The sequence below is a fragment of the Sus scrofa genome, chromosome 13 (assembly GCF_054392235.1).
Source record: "Sus scrofa isolate SSC_HxYL_T2T_F1_AM1 chromosome 13, Sscrofa_HxYL_maternal_Yorkshire_Landrace_v2.0, whole genome shotgun sequence".
Classification (NCBI taxonomy): Eukaryota; Metazoa; Chordata; class Mammalia; order Artiodactyla; family Suidae; genus Sus; species Sus scrofa.
Window position 1 is genome coordinate 15,519,778 of NC_139395.1, and position 19,851 is coordinate 15,539,628.

Genomic DNA, 19,851 nt, shown 5'->3' on the forward strand with positions numbered 1-19,851 from the left:
ATTGAAACTGTGATTTAAAAACTTCCAACAAACAAAAGTCCAGGACTAGATGGCTTCACAGGCAAATTCTATCAAACATTTAGAGAAGAGCTAATGCCTATCCTTATGAAACTATTCCAAAAAGGGACACTCCCAAACTCATTCTATGAGGCCCCATCACCTGATACCAAAACCAGACAAAGATACCACAAAAAAAAAGAAAACTACAGGCCAATTGCACTGATGAACATCAATGCAAAAATCCTCAACAAAATACTAGCAAACCGCATCCAGCAATACATTAAAAGGATTGTACATCATGATCAATTGGGATTTATCCCAGTGATACAAGGGTTCTTCAATATCCATAAATCCATCAGTGTGATACACCACATTAACACACTGAAGAATAAAAACCGTATGATCCTTTCAATAGATGCAGAAAAATCCTTTGACAAAATCCAACACCCATTTCTGATAAAAACCCTTCAGAAAGTGGGCATAGAGGGAACCTACCTCAACATAATAAAGGCCATATGTGACAAACCCAGTTAACATCCTTCTCAATAGTGAAAAGCTGAATGAATTCCCACCGAGATCAGGAACAAGACAAGGATGTCCACTCTCGCCACTACTCTTCAACATAGTTTCGGAAGTCCTAGCCACAGCAGTCAGAGAAGTAACAGAGATAAAAGGAATCCAAATTGGAAAGGAAGAAGTAAAACTATCACTATTTGCAGATGACATGATACTATACCTAGAGAATCCTAAAGACTCTACCAGAAAACTGTTAGAGCTCATCCACGAATTTGGCAAAGTCACAGGATACAAAATTAACACACAGAAATTGATGGAATTTCTATATACTAACAATGAAATATCAGAGAGAAATTAAGGAAGCAATCCCTTTTACCATCGCATCCAAAAGAATAAAATACCTAGGAGTAAACCTACCTAAAGAGACGAAAGACCTCTACTCTGAAAACAATAAGATGCTGATGAAAGAAATCAAAGGTGACAAAAATAGATGGAAAGACATACCATGCTCTTGGATTGGAAGAGTCAATATTATCAAAATGACTGTACTACCCAAGGCAGTCTACAGATTCAATGCAATCCCTATCAAATTACCAAGGACATTTTTCACTGAACTCAAACAAAATATTTTAAAGTTTGTTTGGAAGCATAAAAGACCCATAAGAGCCAAAGACATCCTGAGAAAGGAAAATGGAGCTAGAGGAATCAGGCTCCCAGACTTCAGGCTATACTACAAAGCAACAGTCATCAAAACTGTATGGTACTGGCACAAAGACAGAAATATACATCAGGGGAATAGGATAGAAAGCCCAGAATTCAACCGATGCATCTACAGCCAACTAATCTATGACAAAGGAGTCAAGAATATACCATGGAGAAAAGACAGCCTGTTCAATCTGTGAAATCTGGACAGTCACATGGAAAAGAATGAAATTAGAACACTCCCTAACACCATACCAAAAAGAAACTCAAAATGGATTAAAGACCTAAATATAAGACCAGACACTATAAACTTCTTAGAGGAAAACATAGGCCAAACACTCTCCGACATAAATGACAGCAACATCTTCTCATATTCACCTCTTAGAGTAATGACAGTAAAGAAAAAATAAACAAATGGGATCTAATTAAACTTAAAAGTTTCTGCACAGCAAAGCAAACCCTAAACAAAACAAAAAGACAACCCGCAGAATAGGAGAACATCTTTGCAAGTCAGTCGACTGACAAGGGATTCATCTCCAAATTTTATAAACACCTTCTGCAGCTCCATACCATAAAAACAAACAATCCCACCAAAAAATGGGCAGAAGATCTAAGCAGACAGTTCTCCAAAGAAGACATACAGATGGCCAAAAAACACATGAAAAGATGTTCAACATCACTCATTATTAGAGAAATTCAAATCAAAACCACTCTGAGATACCACCTTACACCAGCCAGAATGGCCATCATCAGAAAGTCTACAAACAAGAAGTGCTGGAGAAGGTGTAGAGAAAAAGGAACCCTAGTACACGTTGGTGGGATTGTCAATTGGTGCAACCACTGTGGAAAACAATATGGAGATTCCTCAGAAAACTAAAAATAGAACTTCCATTTGATCCAGCAGTCCCACTCCTGGGCATCTATCCAGAGAAAACCAGGACTCGCAAAGACACATGTACTGTGATGTTCAGTGCAGCATGATTTTCAATAGCCAAGACATGGAAACAACCTAAATGTCCATCAACAGTGGAGTGGGTAAAGAAGATGTGGTACATGTACACAATGGAATATTACTGAGCCATTACAAGGAACGAAATACTGGCATTTTTAGCAATTGGTTGGACCTAGTAATTATCATGCTAAGTGAAGTCGGTCAGATATTGTTACACCAATATCAAATGCTGTCACTGACATGTGGAGTCTGAAAAAAGGACAGACTGAACTTTTTTGCAGGGCAGATACTGACTCACAGACTTTGAAAACCTTCTGGTTTCCAAAGGAGACATTTCGAGGGTGGGAGGATGTGCTGGGGGTGTGGGATGGAAATCTTATAAAATTGGATTGTGATGATCATTGTACAACTATAAATGTAGTAAATTCATTGAGTAATAGAGACAAACAAACAAACAGAAATATAATACTGAGTTCCCGTTGTGGCATAGCAGAAATTAATCCACTAGGAACCATTTGTGGGTTCCATCCTTGGCCTCGCTCAGTTTGTTAAGGATCCAGTGTTGCCATGAGCTGTGGTATAGGTCACACACGCAGTTCAGATCTGATGTTGCTGTGGCTGTGGTGTAGGCCGGCAGCAGCAGCTGTAGCTCGCATTCAACCCCTATTCTGGGAACCTCAGTATGCCATGGGTGCGGCCCTAAAAAGCAAAAAAAAAAAAAAAAAAAAAAAAAAGAAGAAGAAGAAAGTAATTTCTATGTGGGAACCAGTGCAGCAGGGAGCAGCTGGTGGTCACCATGCGGAGCTGCAGCAGCTCTGGGTGCAGGAGGCAGGGGGCGCTATGGTGAAGAAGCTGGAGAGAGGGAACATCCAGAAGATGCAGGACCTCGTGTTCCTATGCAGTGCTGGCTGCTGTGAGGACAGTCAGGCATCCACGCAGCAGGTGCATCAGTGCATTGAGCACTGCCATGCACCTCTGGCTCAAGCCCAGTTCCTGATCATGAGCGAATTTGAGAAGTTCCAGGACCACCTGGCCCGGTGCACTTTGCATTGCAACAACAAAGCCAAAGATTCAATAGATGTAGCCAATAAGGAGCTCCAGGTGAAGCGGCAGCTGGAGAGTTGTGTGACCAAGTGTGTGGATGACCACATGAACCTCGTCCCAACCACGACCAAGAAGTTGAAGGAGTCACTCTCGTCCATGGGACTTCTGTTGGCCATCGGGTCTGAGGGCAGGAATCTATTTAAAAAAGAGGAATGGGGTTTTGGGTCTTTCAAGCAAAGTTTATGAATGAAGAAATTACAGATGGGAAGCAAGTTCAAGGCCTCTGTCACTTGCCTCTAGACACTGGTTCCCTTGTGTTTCAATCCTAAAAAGTGAAATGGGAAAAAAACGGTGCTAAAATTTGGGTCAGAGATTGCACAAGAGAGTTTTTGAGAGCCTCAGTTTCATGTAGCAAGTGCTTACCCTGGCAGTAGCGAACCTTTCTTGTACCAAACCAGAGCCCTCCTAGGTACCAGATTATCTTAGTACACAGATACCAGCAGGCTGACAGCTTCCTTTAACCTGCCTGTGATCTAGTGGAGTGTGAGGAGAGGTATTTATGTTTGTTGCCAGCCAACCTCCTGTTTACCAGACGGATCAACACACACCATGCCATTTTCCACAAACTACAATAAAACAAAATCCTCAAGGTCACCAATTTAGGTGAAAGGGGGCTTCTGGGGTTTTGTTTTGCTTGGTTTTCTTTTATATACAAGCTAAATACATCTATTTAGCTTAAGACGTGGAGTTGGGAGCAAGAGTTTGGATAAGAACTTTGAAAGGGTCCTTGTGAGTATTCATTTTTGGCCATGGAGATGTAGATGTGCCTTACTTAAAATGCTCACGTATTTACATCTTTCAGTCTGGAGACCCTGCAAAAATATGAGAGGTGATGTCACACTGGTATGGAAAGCAAGTCTTCCCTTTCACCAGCAGCCACAATGGGCCTTGAGGCTGTCTGCAGCAGAGAGACAGAACAATCTTACAGTGACACTCACCCTTGAAGGGGATCTTGATTGTGCTGTATACTAGGATTTTGGAGTGAACAGTGGAAGAGGAACTGTTGTCTGCTTAATTAAGAGAGTTGTGAAGTACTGGATTTGGAAAAATCTGGTTTTCATAAATCAGAATAGAATGAAAGCCTAGCAGTTCCCTTCGTGGTGCAGGGGAACCAATCCGACTAGGAGCCATGAGGTTTCAGGTTTGATCCCTGGCCTCGCTCAGTGGATTGAGGATCTGACATTGCTGTGAGCTGTGGTGTAGGCACAAACACAGCTTGAATCTGGCGTTGCTGCAGCTGAGGCGTAGGCCAGTAGCTGTAGCTCCAGTTTGACCCCTAGCCTGGGAACCTCCATATGCCACAAGTATGGCCCTAAAAAGCAAAAAAGAAAAAAAAAAAGCGAATGAAAGCCTAAACCCAGTATTGCTTACTTTGCCACCTGAAATAACAGGGCTCTGTTGAGACAATCCCTTGGCAACATGAAGATCAACAGAGAAAGAGTAAGCAACTCAGGGGCCAGCTGTGACTCCTTGACCACTTTTTTCAGGGCCTTTGTTCTTGTCCCAGTTCTGGCACCTTATTGTTTTGATAAGGACCCTGTTGTCTTGTTACCAACTTATTACTTGAAATGATAATATAGCCTGTCTCTTTGCTGTTCCAAGACGATGATATATTTTCCTAGTGGTTTGGTTTTAAAAATAAATAAGGTTTAATTAAAAAAATAATTTCTCTCTTAATTAGCATTTATTTTTATACATATTTATCTGGCCCCCAGGTTCTTCGGAAAAGAACTTGTTATTTGTTTCTAAGATGTCATCATACTTTGTATATCACTCGTGCTGAAGTCACATTTATTGATCAGTTAATTTTGAAAATTTCAGATCAGTATGAACCTTTATTTTGACATAGTAAGTTTCATTCTTCCATTTATTCATTTTTTTCAATAAGCATTAACAGGTGCTCTGGGTATGCCCAATACCATGCTAGGTACTGGAGGCACATAGATGAAAAAGACAGGGGCCTTGCCCCAGAAGAGCTTATAAATAGCTGGGAGACACAGACTAGTGAATAAATAATCAAAATATTATTAAGTGCTTCAATGAGTTTTTTCCAGAGTCTCTATGGGAAAGACTTACTTCTGCCTAGATGGAGTCAAGGAGGTCTCACAGAAAAGGTGTACCACTCTGGACCTGTATCTCAAAAAATGAGTAGGGATTCACCAGCAGAGAAAGAAATACGGACTCTGGGCAAAAGGCTGGCAGGTGCACAGCAGCATAAGAATGAAAATGACTTTAAGTGACTCAGGAATGGGCAAGAGAGTTGGGAAAAGGATAAATGGGGCTATACAGGAGGGGGGAGCTGTCCGTGATGCTCTCAGGAGCCTTTCTCTAAAGTCTGGAGAGCTAGGCCTTGATGCACTGAAGACCTTGAGGGATTTTAACAAGGGGAAGGTCAAGATTGGATGTGTGTGTCGCTTTGGCATTCCTGTAATGATGGATGGGAGAGGAGGGATGTGGAGGCAGTGAAACCAGTTTGGAGGCTGTTACAATAATAGGAACGATATGAGGACAGTGGCAATTAAAGTTGAGAAGAGATGCAGAGGGGAGTTTGTCCAAGAGCAGAACCAATAAGACTGGGTGAGGGATAAGGAGTTGCTGGCATCTAGCTTAGGTTACTTACTGGAGGAGCAACGTGACTCTCTTTGAGGAGAATCAGAATGAGGAGTGGGATGGGGCATAGAAGGTGATGCTAACACCCTAAGCTCAGGGTGTCTAAAGAATCCAGGGGGGATTGCCACTTTGTGGCTTGACCTGTGGGTCTGAAGATGATACCTGTAGGTGGTAGTTGGTAGCAGGAAAGGGATGAGATACCGCAAATAGGCTGTTTTATTTTCACTTTTGGAAGGAAATTCATCGAACACACCACATATGAACAAATCATAAAGGGTTTTTTTTTTAATCATTGAGTATGTAAGGACATTTCATTTTTCTTAGATGAAAATGTGAACTTGATGTCTTAAAATCAGAATCCTTTGCTAAGCATTTTCTGTGTGTAGAGTGGCATGCCAGATAAGTAACAGGAACTATGTGAAGGGCAGGTAGACCTCCTTTTCCTTTGTGGCTCCACAGGCTGTAATCTTTAGGCATGGATGGGAATTTTTCTTGTTTTTCAAAATCATTCTTTTGTCTGATATGATCAAATAAAAAGAAAACCAGCATTTACCTTCTTCATAACTTCAGTGGTAAAAGAAGATTCCTTTTCCTTGCACCGTTTAGTTGGCCAGGGAACGGTGGATGCAGGAGCAGTGGGAATGATGTGGTCCATGTCCGAGGTGCTGTTTCATGATGCTCAAGTAAGTGTACATACCACCGTGGAACCAGGTGGTTTTGAGTCAGATGCCAGCTTAGCCACACTCAAATGTATGTCCAGAGGCAAATTCTTATAGCCATTTATGCCTCAGTCTCTTCATCTGCAAAATGGAGATGATAATAGTGCTAGAACTATTGTGAGAATCAAATGAGAAAACAGATATAAGATGCTCAGCAGGGTCCCTGGAAAGAACAAGGACTCAGGATCTGAAACCTGTTATTAAGGAGTGACCACTATAGACACTTGAGACACATGGAGGGACTAATGTTTTTTCAGGAGTGAATATGGAAGGGAAAAGGGTGAAAATGTTATGACAGAACCCATGTCCTGGGAAGTTAATCAAACTGAACTTATCATTTTGCCTTAATTTTGTTGTGTACTTTATATAGTCAAAATTCAGATTGTATGTAATACTTACCCTTATCATACTAGTTTTCATAAAAATGGTTTTAAGTAAAATCTCTGAAATCATCTGGGGTAGATGTTCCTGTTCTTGTCTTCTACACCTGAAGCCACCCAAAAGCAAAGATTAATGGTCTTCCTGAAACCTTTGCAGAAAGGCACACATTCAAAGCCTGTCTCTTCAAGGTTGTCCACAGGTACTTGCTCTAAGTTTTTGTCACATTCTCACTCTGCCATGTGGCTTTTTGGAAGGGAAAAATAACCCTCAGGATGCTAGAAACTGGCATTGGCCGTGACGTGGGTACCAGCACGGCAAGTGGCTTAGCACTAGCAGTGATGCCAGATGAAGGTTCACATCCACTGAGGGCACTCAAGGGAGAACTGTGTGTTCTCAGCAGATGGGCGCAAGGGGTGAATCCCAGAGATGCAGGGTGCTCGGAAAGCTGTGTGCACCTTCTGTGTGAGCACAAAGGACATCCTTGAGTTTCTGTTGGCTGAAAGAAGACCAGGAGATAAGCGCCCCCCATACCCAACAGAGCGTATGCCAAGGAAAAATGTGACCCTTCACTATCTGGAACAGTAAACTGACCTTCTTTAATATGATGCCTTCATTTTCCATTGCTGCTTAACTCTTTCATTTATCCCTGTACGTTTCCACTCCATTGTGCACCAATACAGTGGACAATGAGTCAGAAGTAATAAAAATAATACATATAGCAGGTACCTTTCTCCAGGCACTTTTATTTACCAACCACTGTGCTGGGCACTCGCCATACCTCAACTCATTTAATCAGTACACCATCTGTGAGAGGTAGGTAAGTAGGGTACCATTATCACTACATCCATTTGAAGAAACTGAGACTGAATACAGCTAGATAGTTTCTTCAAGGCTGCTAAGTGGTAGAGCTGGAACCTGGAACCTGTTTGGCTCCTAAGCCCCTCATGATCTTTTCCATTTACTCTAATAGCTTATCCTTAAATAATGTAAATTATGATGTAGCAGCTGTTAATGCAGATCCAAGTTGGAGTTTCCTTTGCTATGGTTTTTTTTTAAGTTTATTTGTTTGTCTTATACATAGCTGATATAGACAACATAGGAATCCTCTTGGGGAAAAAATACCTTTGGTTATCTCTCCTCAAGGTTTACATACTGAATTCACTTTAAACATAATATGATTTCTTAAATAGTGTGTTAACCTCCCAAACTAGAACCTTTCCAAATACAGCACTCAAAAGGTGGTCCCTCCTGGCCTTATTCACCTTCAAGCATGTTGATCAAGCCTGTTGTCCAAATTCAGTGGTTGCACTGGGTTTCATCATTGCTTTTCTTACAAAGGTTTTCTCTCCTCCCTGGCTTGGAGAACAGATACACTGTGTGAAATCCTCCTCATTTCCTTGTCACTGGGCTGCTCTGTAGTGTATGGCTTCCCCCAGAAGTCAGAGAGTATCTGTTTAAACAAAGAACCTCCTGCTTCCTGTCACTCTAAGTGAGCAGGGAAATCTGTGACCCATTACAAGAGTTCTAGACTCTTGGGGGTCCCTGACTCATTCCTGAGAGAGGAAGGTGCTATGTGCCTTCTTCCCACAGAGCAGGGGTGCTCAAACTTGAACTTATCAGAGCCATCTGGAAGCTTATTAAAACATGGAATATGGGCCTTACCCCCCAGAGTTACTGATTCAGAAAATTTAGGGAGAAACCAAATGGTTTGCCTTTCTGAGTTTCCAGGGGATGGAGATACTGCTGGTCAGAAGCCCCACTTTGAGAACCAGGGCTAATGAAACTTGGACACTGTATCACTAGTTTCAATTATGAAAAATAACTAATATTTGAAGCAATAATATGAAGAAAATAAGAAGGACAAAAAACATCTGGAAAGTAAGGGAATTGCTTCATGAAGTTATAGTCCCACAAAGAACCAAGTATATAGCTTTGAGTTTATATTCGCAGTGAGGGTCTTGGTTTCCAAAGATCATTTCTCCTAACCACTCAGTGTAGTTGAGTGAACCTGTTATCCAGACTGATGGTTCCTCTCCTGCCACAGGTGAATGTTAGGATTACATCAGCCACAATGACCCCTGAAAGGATTGAAGACAAGCTGTCAATGATGCATGGGCATTTTGTCTCAGGCTGAAATGGACACTATCCACAAGTACTTGGGGTATGATGGTGCAGAAGGTGCTATCTGAGCTCATTGTAAAACCCACAATTCCCAAGGTTGGTATTTTGTTGCGTAATATCCAGTAGCCCCATGGCATAAAATTGATGGCTCAGGAAGTCAAATTGTACACATTACAGCAGGCAACTCATTTTCTTTCTGTTGTGCACACAAAAAGCTTTCCTCAACTTTGCAGAATTACTGCAAGCACAAGGCAGATGAGTGATTAGTGATGTCATCAATAAATACCATCATCTTGGCTCCCATGGACCTGTTGAGAAATCCTCGGAAGCAGTGCTACTTCCCTTGATGACTATTCTGTGCATAGGGAGGTAGGATTCACACAGGGCAATTGTGGGTGAGCACACGCCTCAGCTTTCCAAGAAGAAGAAAATTAATTCTTGCCTTTTTCCTTGGCTATCTTTGTTGAGCAAGTAATCTTCTTACATTCAGATCCTAGGGGAAATCCCTTGCTTCCTCTAGAACCTCCTTTTGTACCCTTAAATTTCCTCCATGGTCTCCTAGACTGGCATCATATGCTCTGAAACCTGTCTTTACCAAGTCCCAGTGTGATCTCAGTGATGTAATGCCCTTGTTATAGAGGGAAGGTTTTGTATTGATTAATCTCTACATTCCTTCCAGTTCTAGTAATCAATGATTCTCACTCATCTCTGTCCTTCCCTTTGTCCCTGAAAGTAAGCATCCCTCTCTGCATCCTCATCCCTTTGCAGGATCCCCTCTGCCCACCTCAACTGCCCCCAACCCTTCTCATCTCATCCAGGACTGAGCCTGCCAATCATAGATGTCATTCAGCCACAGACTGTACCTCCTGCCTAAGGATCCCACCAGCACCACCCCAGGAAAGCAGCTCCTCATGTCTGCTTAATTTCAAAGATAGCTTTCCAAAGATAATAGTGGCGATTCAAATGGGTTTATGTGGATGCAAACTATTACATATAGAATGGATAAGCAATGAGATCCTACTGAACAACACAGTACAGTATTCTCTTGGGATAGAACATGATGGAATATAATGAGAAAAGGAATGGATATGTATGTATTTGGGGGGAGAGACCGGGTCACTTTGCTGTACAGCAGAAATTGGCACAACATTGTAAACCAACTATACTCTAATTTTTGAAAACTGGGCCTGTGTTTACAGTCCTGTTCCACATATAAGCACAGGAAAATGGTACTCTCCCAGCTTTATGGGAGGACAAGGGAGGAGGGAAAGTTACCTGAAACTAAGTGAGAATTAGCAAGAACTGACAAGTCACGGTGGAAAATCAGCTCTAGGTGTTTGTCCCGGTCCAGTCCCTTAAGGCAGGGTGGGTGGCACTCAGCCCTCCACCTGCCCTGCCAGGTTGCCCTGGGTCTATCACCCACATGTGCCAGCTGGATTTGGAAGCAGCTATTGGGACCTCTACCAGACCTCCCCCCACTTTTGCTTATGGCCAACCAGCCTTCATTCCAATCCCTCTAGCACCCAACACAGAATTACTGCCTGTCTAAACCCACCCTTCAGGGCATTTACATTTACTCCCCAAGTCTTGATTTTAGATTGAGGGGCAAAATGAGGCTGAGTGTGAATTCATTATCTTTGTTTTCAATGGAATGTGAGCCTTTGGGGCTTCTCTGGCCAGCAGGGAGGTCAGACTAGGCTAAGCAAGCTGATTACAGGGCTTCACCCACTCTTCCCCTGCTTCTGCCCACAGGAGTCTGAGATCAGCATGCACTCCCAGGTCAGTTATCAAAAACAAAGTGGTGGAAATCCTCTAGGCCTGTCTCTCCACAGTGAGACTAGAACCAAAAAAACTAAATATTGCAGTAGGACTTGCAGGTAGGATTCCACTAGAATCAGAAAAGCTTGAAATGGGAAGGAAGACATAGATGGGCCATCTATATATCATCTTTAGAGAACTATCTCTTTAGGTCTTCTGCCCATTTTTTGGTTGGGTTGCTTTTTTTGATATGAGTTGTATGAACTATTTGTATATTTTGGAAATTAATCCCCTATTGGTTGCATTATTTGCAAATACTTTCTCCCATTCCATAGGTTGTCTTTTTGTTTTGCTTATTGTTTCCTTTGCAAAAGCTTTTAAGTTTAGTTAGGTCGAGTTTGTTTATTTTTACTTTTGTTTCCATTACTCTAGGAGATAGATCCAAAAAATATTGCTTTGATTTATGTAAGAGTGTCCTGTCTATGTCTTCCTCTAGGGGTTTTATAGTATCCAGCCTTACAGTTAGGTCTTTAGTCCATTTTGAGTTTGTGTATGGTGTTAGAGAATGTCCTAGTTGCATTCTTTTGCATGTAAGCTGTCCAGTTTTCCCAGCACAACATTGAAGAGACTGTCTTTTCTCCATTGTATAGTCTTGCCTCTTGTGTTGTAGACTAATTGACTGTAAATGCATGGGTTTCTTTTTGGGCTTTCTACTTGTTGCATTGATCTATATTTCTGCTTTTGTGCCAATACCATACAGGTTTGGGGGTGGGGGTTGGGGGGGTTGTTTTTTCTTTTGTTTCATTTTTGCTTTTTAAGGCTGCACCGGGCTATGGAAGTTCCTAGGTTAGGGATCAAATCGGAGCTACAGCTTCTGGCCTACACCACAGCCACAGCAACACAAGCTCCAAGCCATGTCTGGAGCCTACACCACAGCTCATGGCAATGCCAGATCCCTGCAAGGCCAGGGATCAAACCTGCATCCCCATGGACACTAGTCGGATTCATTTCCACTGAGCCACCATGGAAATTCACAGTACCATACCATTTGGATAACTGTAGTTTTGTGGTATAGTCTGAAGTCAGCTCCTGAATCCTACAGCTCCATTCTTATTTCTCAAGATTGTTTTGGCTATTCTAGACCTTTAGTGTTTCCATACAAATTTAAAAATTTTTGTTCCAGTTCTGTGAAAGATGCCTTTGATAATTTGATAGAGATTGCACTGAATCTGTAGCTTGCCTTGGGGATTATGGTCATTTTGACAATATTTATTCTTTCAATTTAAAAATGCAGTATGTCTCTCCATCTGTTTATGTTGTCTTTCATTTCATTCATCAGCATTTTCTAGTTTTTAGACTACAGGTCTTTTGCCTCCTTAGGTAGGTTTATTCCTAAGTATTTTATTCTTTTTGATGTGATGGTAAATGGGATTGCTTCCTTAACTTCTCTTTCTGATATTTCATTGTTAGTGATGCCTCACACTTTTTAATCTTGTTCCTTTTGAAGCCTCCATCAGCACATAGAAAAGAAGGCAGTCCCTGCCCCCAGCAGATCATAGCCCCAGCCACAGCAACACAACCTCCAAGCCGGGAGGATCTCTCACCCCTCCATGGGAGAGAGGAGGCTTGGCCCCCACAGGGTTCAGAGGCTGAGGGTAGTGAGGAGACATTGCTGTGGGTTTCAGTCTGGGAAGGGCACCTGACTCTAAGACCTCTCCTTTCTTTCCTTCATAAAGTCTCCTATAAGCTCCTGCCCTTCCATTCATCATCCACACTTTGGAGACTCTCAGTTCAGGCCTCTCCTCCATGCTCTAGACTTATATACTCAAGGGTATCTAGATACTGACTCCTCTTGGATGACTCACAGATACCTCAGACACAGCAGCCCAAAACCAAACTCACCATGCCTTCTTGCTTTCCCTGTTCACCCTCCATCTGCACCATCTCTGCTGTGTCCCATTCAGGGAATGAGACGTCTGCCCTCTCAGATGCAGAGGCCCCAAACCCGAGAGCCGTTCCTCATGTCACTCCCTCCTTCCCTCTTCCCTGCAGCCCACCAATCAGCCATTCCCAAAGCACCATCAACTCAGTGTCTTAAATATCTTTACCATCCACCTCTTTCCACTCCACTGCCAGGACAACTGTCCAAACCAGTCGGTGACTATGATTGTCTCTATGTAAGGATTGATCAGATGGGGGAGAAAAGAAGAGGAAGGAGCATTCCCAAAGCATCACTATGTGCCTGATGCTGAGATTTTGTTAGCATTCATTATGCACATATGAAAGCAGTGGGATGGATGGGACTATCACCATTTCACAGAAGAAACTGAGGCACAGAGGGGTTAACCTGCCTGGCCCCCCACCAGGCTCAGCATTGAAGCCTCATGTGAGATCCTTACTCTACATTTTTTAGAAAGAGTGAAGCTAGAGGACGAGTTAGGTGGCCTCTGCAATGGTTTGGGGGACAGAGAACTCCCCTCTGAGGCCAACTCCTCCAGGGAGAGGAATACATGTGAATCACTGCATACATACCATCTGGTAGGGTTTAGCATGGGGCCTGGATCAAGCCCTGCCTGAATCATTTATGGGAAGCAGCAGAGAGGGAATGGACTCTGGAGCTGGACAGTCTGGGTTTAAATCCAAGCTCTGCTGTTTCCTGGCTGTACAAACTTGAACAAGTCACCTAGCCTCTCTGTAGTGGGCCAGATAATGTCCCCAAGAAAGATGAGTCTGCATTCTCAGTCCCATAATCTGTATATGACCTTATTTGGACAATGAGTCACTGCAGATCTAATTGAGTAAAAAATCTCAAGATGAAGAGATTCTCCTCCTAGAGAATCTCCTCCTAGATTATCCAGGTGGGATAAATCCAGTGACAAGTGTCCTTATAAAAGAATCACAGAGGAGAGACACAGATAGGAGTGGACCACAGGAAGGAGGTAGAGGATGAGCCACAGGCCAGGGGACACTGGCAGGCATCAGACTCCAGAAGAGACAAGATAGCGAAGTCACTCTTAGAATCTCTAGAGGGAACATGGCCTGGTAGATGCTTTGATTTCAGACTCTGCCCTCTGGGACCTTGAGAAAATACAGTTCTATTGTTTTATGACAGTAAGTTTGTAAAAATGTGTTATGGCAGCCCTCGCAAACCAATATACTCGCTATAGTCAGTTTTTGCATCTGTAAATAGGCATAATACTCCACAGAGCTGTCATGAGAATGAAATAAATCAATGCGCATAAGGCACTTTTGAGCAGTAGCTGGCACATATTAAGTGGTCCTTCAATAATATCTTTGATAGTTGTGTGACCTTAGTTATCGTTGAGTCTGTGGTCTCTTCACCTGTTAACTGGTAATGAAAATACCTAGTCTAACAACTTGAAAGTTTTGAATTTGCTTCCTTCACTTAAAAATGGTCAAAGGATTTCTCCCACTCTCCCCTGTCCTGGGGACTACTAGTGTTTGCTTACCAGCCTTCCTGAAGATGAGTTACTGCCTGCCAAAGGTGGTGGTCAGAAAGCTCCTTCTGCCCCTGACCTGACACGATGCCTTACTCTGGGCACTGGCTGCTTGGAGACATGGCTCCTTCTCTTTCTCCTGCTCTCCATGTGTTATGGCTCATCAAGGGGTAGGGAGGCAGCCTCTGAGCCAGATCATTTGTGATGAGGAGACAAAGGTACATGAGTTATACACAGGCAATCCTTAAATCCCTCTCTGAAACTCTCTCCACTCCATCTCTTGCAAATGAAGTCAGAGAAAGGGTAAAAGCCTATAATTACACTTGAAGTAATTAAAACCCTGCTTAATGAAAGCTTAAGATAGGAAGCATAAGTCTGCTGATTGCCCATCACTCCTGTCACTCAGAATCATTGTCCCCAGACTGGTCCTTCTGGATGTCTCCACTGGGGAGCTGAGGCCTAGTCTGTAAGCACATAAAATACACATACACCCATGTGTTCCCTGTCCTTTCCCCAAATGGCAGAGAAAGCCTCTTTGCTCCTTTAGTCCAAGTCAGTAGACCTGATTCCTTTTAAAGCCCTTTTCTATAAATCTTTTTAATTTGATCATATTGTACTAAAATTGTCTCTGTGCAATTCTCTTTCTAGCTCAGGGCTCCTTGCCTTTAATGTACATGCACATCACCTGGGGAATCTCATCAAAATGCAGATTCTAATTCAGCCAGTCTGGGATGTGCCCTGAGAGTGGGCATTTTTAGCAAGTTCCCAGGCCATGCCTACTGCTGGAGGGAGCCAGATGGGGTGAGGAGGGGAGGACACACTGTGAGGGGCAAAGGCACAGATCTCTGTCCCACAGGCGACTCCACATCACTCTTACCACCCAAACTTCTAGCAAGTTATCTTAAAAATTAATAAAATTTGCCAATTGAGAGGATAGCATATGAGTTTTCCTATGCAGAGGGAACAGCATAAGAAAAAAGCATAGTTCTTAAAGACTATTTTTAATACTAAGACAATTTTAAAGTTTCCCTTTATTCATAGTGCACATGAGAAACCCAAGCTCTCAGGCATTATTCAGTGCTCAGGTAGGATAACAGGGCCTCTGGGTCAGTGGTGGGAGCAAGGTGGCCAGGGAAGGGAGGGAGAGTGTCAAGGCCAAGGCCTTTTGGCATGTTTACCTTGAGCAAGTCTGACTCCTGCAGGTGAAGTGATACTACCCAGAAGTCTTAGGGATGAAAAGGGGAAGGTAGGGACTTCCTTAAACTCAGTCATCACCAGGACCATCTGAACCTGATCATGGGCTAAATCAGTCTATTAGTTTCCTGTGTTTACTGTTAAAAATTACCACAAATGTCGTGGCTTACAACAACATGAATTTATTCTCTCAAAGTTCTGGGGGCAGAAATCTAAAATCAAGGTGTCGGCAGGACCACCTTCTTCCTGAAGCCTCTAGGGAAGAATCCATTCCTTGCCATGTCTGGCACCTTCAAATATTTCTCTGCTCTGTCTTCATATTCCCTTCTATTCTGAGTGTGTTTCACTATATCTTCCTCTGATTCCCTCTGATAAGGACACTTGAGATTATATTTAGGGTCCATCCAAATAAACCAGGATAATCTCCCTATTTCAAGATCCTTAATTATATTTGTAGAGACTCTTTGCCATGTAAGGTAATACCCACAGGTTTTAGCAATTTAGGGTATGGATATCTTTATGGGGTCACTTTACCAACCACAGCCAATCTTGCTAAAGTACTGAGTCAGAGGGCAGCACAGCCAAGAGCCTGGTCTCTGAAAATAAATAAAAAGACTTCTTTTCTCACCTTATACTCACCCTGCTCCTCATATTCACATAAGCCCTTCAAACCTACTGCCCCCTCCACCTGGAGTATCAGCCCTCTCCTCTTTGACTCTTCGGCTATTGTCCAAGAGCCTTCAGGTCAGGAGTAATTTCTTCAGCCTTACCTGACTTCCTGGAAAGGTGAGTCAGTCCCCGTTCCTCCCACCCACCCATGGCATGACATTGCTCCTTACAAAGTTGGAATCTGACTTTCTTTTTAGGGCCACACATGCAACATATGGAAGTTCCCAGGCTAGGGCTTGAATCAGAGCTGCAGCTGCTGGCCTACACCACAGCCACAGCAATGCCAGATCCAAGCCGTGTCTGCAACCTATACCACAGCTCACAGAAACACCGGATCCTTAACCCACTGAATTGGGCCAGGGATTGAACCCACATCCTCATGGATACTAGTGTAATTCATTACCGCTGAGCCACTACGGGAACTCCCCTGACCTGTTTTATGTAGCTGTTGCAGGGAGGGCAGAGCCTGCCTACCCTCTGTGATTATGTTATTCTCAACACTGAGCACATAAGAGATATTCACCAAATAAGATACTCAATGAAGGAATAAATCTTGGCTTCAACTCTTATCAGCTATGTGTATTAGTCTGTTAGGGCTGTTATAACAAAATATCACACACTAGTGGCTTAAGGAACATCAGTTTATTTTATCATAGTTCCGGAGGCTGGAATTCTAAGATCAAGGTGACAGTAGGACTGGTTTGTGGTGAGGCCTCCACTGGCTTTAAGACCTTCTTAGGTGGGCTCACATACCCTTTCCTCTATGAAGTGTTCAGAGAAAGATGTATCTTCTTTTTTAAAATAAGGACACCTATTGGATCAGGGCCCCACCCTTATGACCTCATTCAACCTCAGTTGTCTCGGTATAGGCCCTATCTCCAAATACAGCCACATTGTGTGTCAGGGTTTCAGAGTATGAAGAGAGGTGGTAACACAATTCACACAATACTGTGTGACCTTAGATAAACTCCTTAATTTCTCTAAGCCTTGCTTCTTTCATCCCAGTTGCTTGGGGGCAAGAGAGAGTTTTGTCACTAAATGACAGTGAATGAGATAATGTGTATGAAGTACTTAATACATTATCTGACACAGAGTAAATTTTGGAACCTCCTGTCAGAAGCAGACCAGGATTGGAAAGTAGATTAATTGGGAGATGAAGAAAACACTAGAATGGGAGTGGAGAAGTAGAAGGGAAGGAGAGCAGCCAATAAAGCAAAGGGCGTGATGTCTAAGGAATCACCACTGAGAACACCTAGAAGTCCATCCGTCAGGGAAACTCAGCTTCCATTCAGAACAGACACCTAGAGTCACCCCAAACCTGGGGCAAAGGAGCTGTGGGTTTCTGCATCAAAGCCTGTCGGTTGGCTGACTCTACCCCCAAAGGTGTTATTCCTGCCCACTTTCAGCTCACTGTGCCTGAGGACAGCAGGCATGGACACCAGAGGATCCTTTAAGCAAAGAGGGGTCAATGCCAACCTTTAGAGGCCCAGCCAGTTTGCACAAGCCAGGCCTGAGGGCACCTGGGTTGGTCCTCCTCATTGCTTTGAGACCCATCAGGAGTCCTTGGTCATCCCTTGTAGTGGTGGAAGTTGTAACTGATATTTTAACGGAACACCGGGGATGCTCCTTGATGAGAGGTTTTGGGGCCAAAGAAAGTGTAAGGAATGCTCCTTCCATGACTGTGCCCAGAGTAATTCACAGCTAAATTTCTCTTGATGTCCTGCAGTTAAGATGTCAAACTTTATCCAATTCTGTGATTTCCAAAGACTTTTTACACAAAGACTTTTCCATACAATAGTTACTTACCTTAACAGAATGAAAATTCTCTGATACATGCTTTGGGCATCATCAGTTCTGGCTCACAGAGGTGCAACTGTCAAGTATTGTAAAGATGTTTTCACCTGTCTGCCACTGTCACCTCTAAATTGCATGACACCGAGAAGGTGTGCAATAAATGTTTGTTTTTGCAATAGTCTTAAAGCAATTTCACGAAAAATAATATGAAGATATTTTCAGTAAAAGATATCTCATGAAAAACAACTATCTAGTCCCCAAAATGATGATTTTGAAAGACTTGTAAGCAAGTCCAACCAATATACACTTATTGAAATACTGACCAGAATTTTTTCATTCTCCTGACTTTGTTTCCATTCATCTAAATGAAGCAGTGCACTTTCCTGCAAAATAGGGATCCCTGATGGTTGAATACTGTCCACTTCATAGGAGGAGAAGCTCTTCCTCCCCAGACCCATGTGTGAATATGGATTAGGGCGCTAAATGGTGCACTTTTCCTCTGGTCCAACTGTTAATAAGAGTGTTTCCTTATCTCCACCTCACCCTTCTATCAAGTGCTAAAGATTGCGGCTGCGACCCCACTATAGGGTGAGTAGAGTCAAATTAGAGGACCTCTGAGAAGTGCATTCTCTGTATCTCAATGCCAGGCAGAGCTGCTTAATTGTTGGCCTCAGATGTCACCTGGGATGAGGGTAAGTCCTTGTCACTCTAACTCTCACATCCTCTGACCTGACCCAAGGCCTTTTGGAGTCTGATACTATTGCTTCAGCTGCAACAAAGATTTCGTGGGAAGGGATCAGCAACAAATAGGTTTCTCTCTATAGATCGATGCTCCAGCTGGGCATCCTACTATTTCTGCCCAACAGTCCTAAGAATGGCAACTCCAAGGGCAACTCACCGTTACAATGAAAGATTTGAAACCCTATTTATTACTCAGCTTTGGAGTTGAGATGGAGGTGTGGGGCTGTAAAATAAGTTTGTTTGAATGCTTGCTTGATTAGTCAAATGCCCATTTCTTAAGAAGGAATATTTCCTGAGAAATTACTTATCTTCCTAGCATTTGTAAAAGATGGGAGGCATTCTCTTTAGACCCTACAAATGGAAATGCTGGCATTTCTAAATAAGTTAAGAGTGAGGGGAGAGACCTGGAACCATCCAGGTTCCCATGGGTTAAGTCCCCTTTGGTCTTCCTTAAAGAAAGAGAATGTAGATCTTGAAAGACACAGTCTGTAAACACAGTCTCCCCTCACCTGGTAACCCACAGTCTCCCTGCACCTGGTAACCCACAGTCTCCCCTCACCTGGTAACCCACAGTCTCCCTGCACCTGGTAACCCCATGTGTGGGTCATCACAGTGCTGAGAGGGTTGTTGGGGTTACCTGGAGCATTGGGATAGGTAACCAGTGTGGATGAAATACAGTGACAATGGACAGAAGTATTTCTGAGACCACATTTGTTTAGGTAATGGCATAACGTTGCCTTTCTTTAATCAGATATTGACCTGACTACTGTTTATGACCCTTGGTTTGTCATTTATTCACATATCTTCCCCACCCCCTTCTTTGCTGAAAACCCTCAGAGGGGAACCAGAGTCTTCCTGATGTCCTTTTGCTGTTTGTCTTCTGTGTTTCCTCTGTGTTTGGTTCACCTCAAGTTAAAAAAAAATAATGTCTACATTATTCTAGGAAATGGAAGCCTTTCTAGGATAAGTGATAATCTAGGAATGAGGAGAGGGAAGGAATGATTTTGCCTACAGGAGTAAAAGCACTGGAACATTATTAAAGAGTCTGTGCAAAAGGTGAGGACTTTGGACTCAGAATTCCTATGGGGAGGAAAACGAATTCCTTTATCATCTGAATTTTTTCATGTCATTT

The 19,851-nt window shown here is 42.9% G+C and overlaps 1 protein-coding gene and 1 pseudogene across 5 annotated transcripts in view; both read left to right on the forward strand.

Annotated features, from left to right (window-relative positions):
• CPNE4 (copine 4) overlaps positions 1–19,851 on the forward strand; it is a 595,221-nt gene that overhangs the window by 410,939 nt on the left and 164,431 nt on the right. The gene's annotated exons all lie outside the window — the stretch shown is intronic.
• On the forward strand, positions 2,927–3,550 carry LOC100739261 (protein FAM136A pseudogene; annotated as a pseudogene).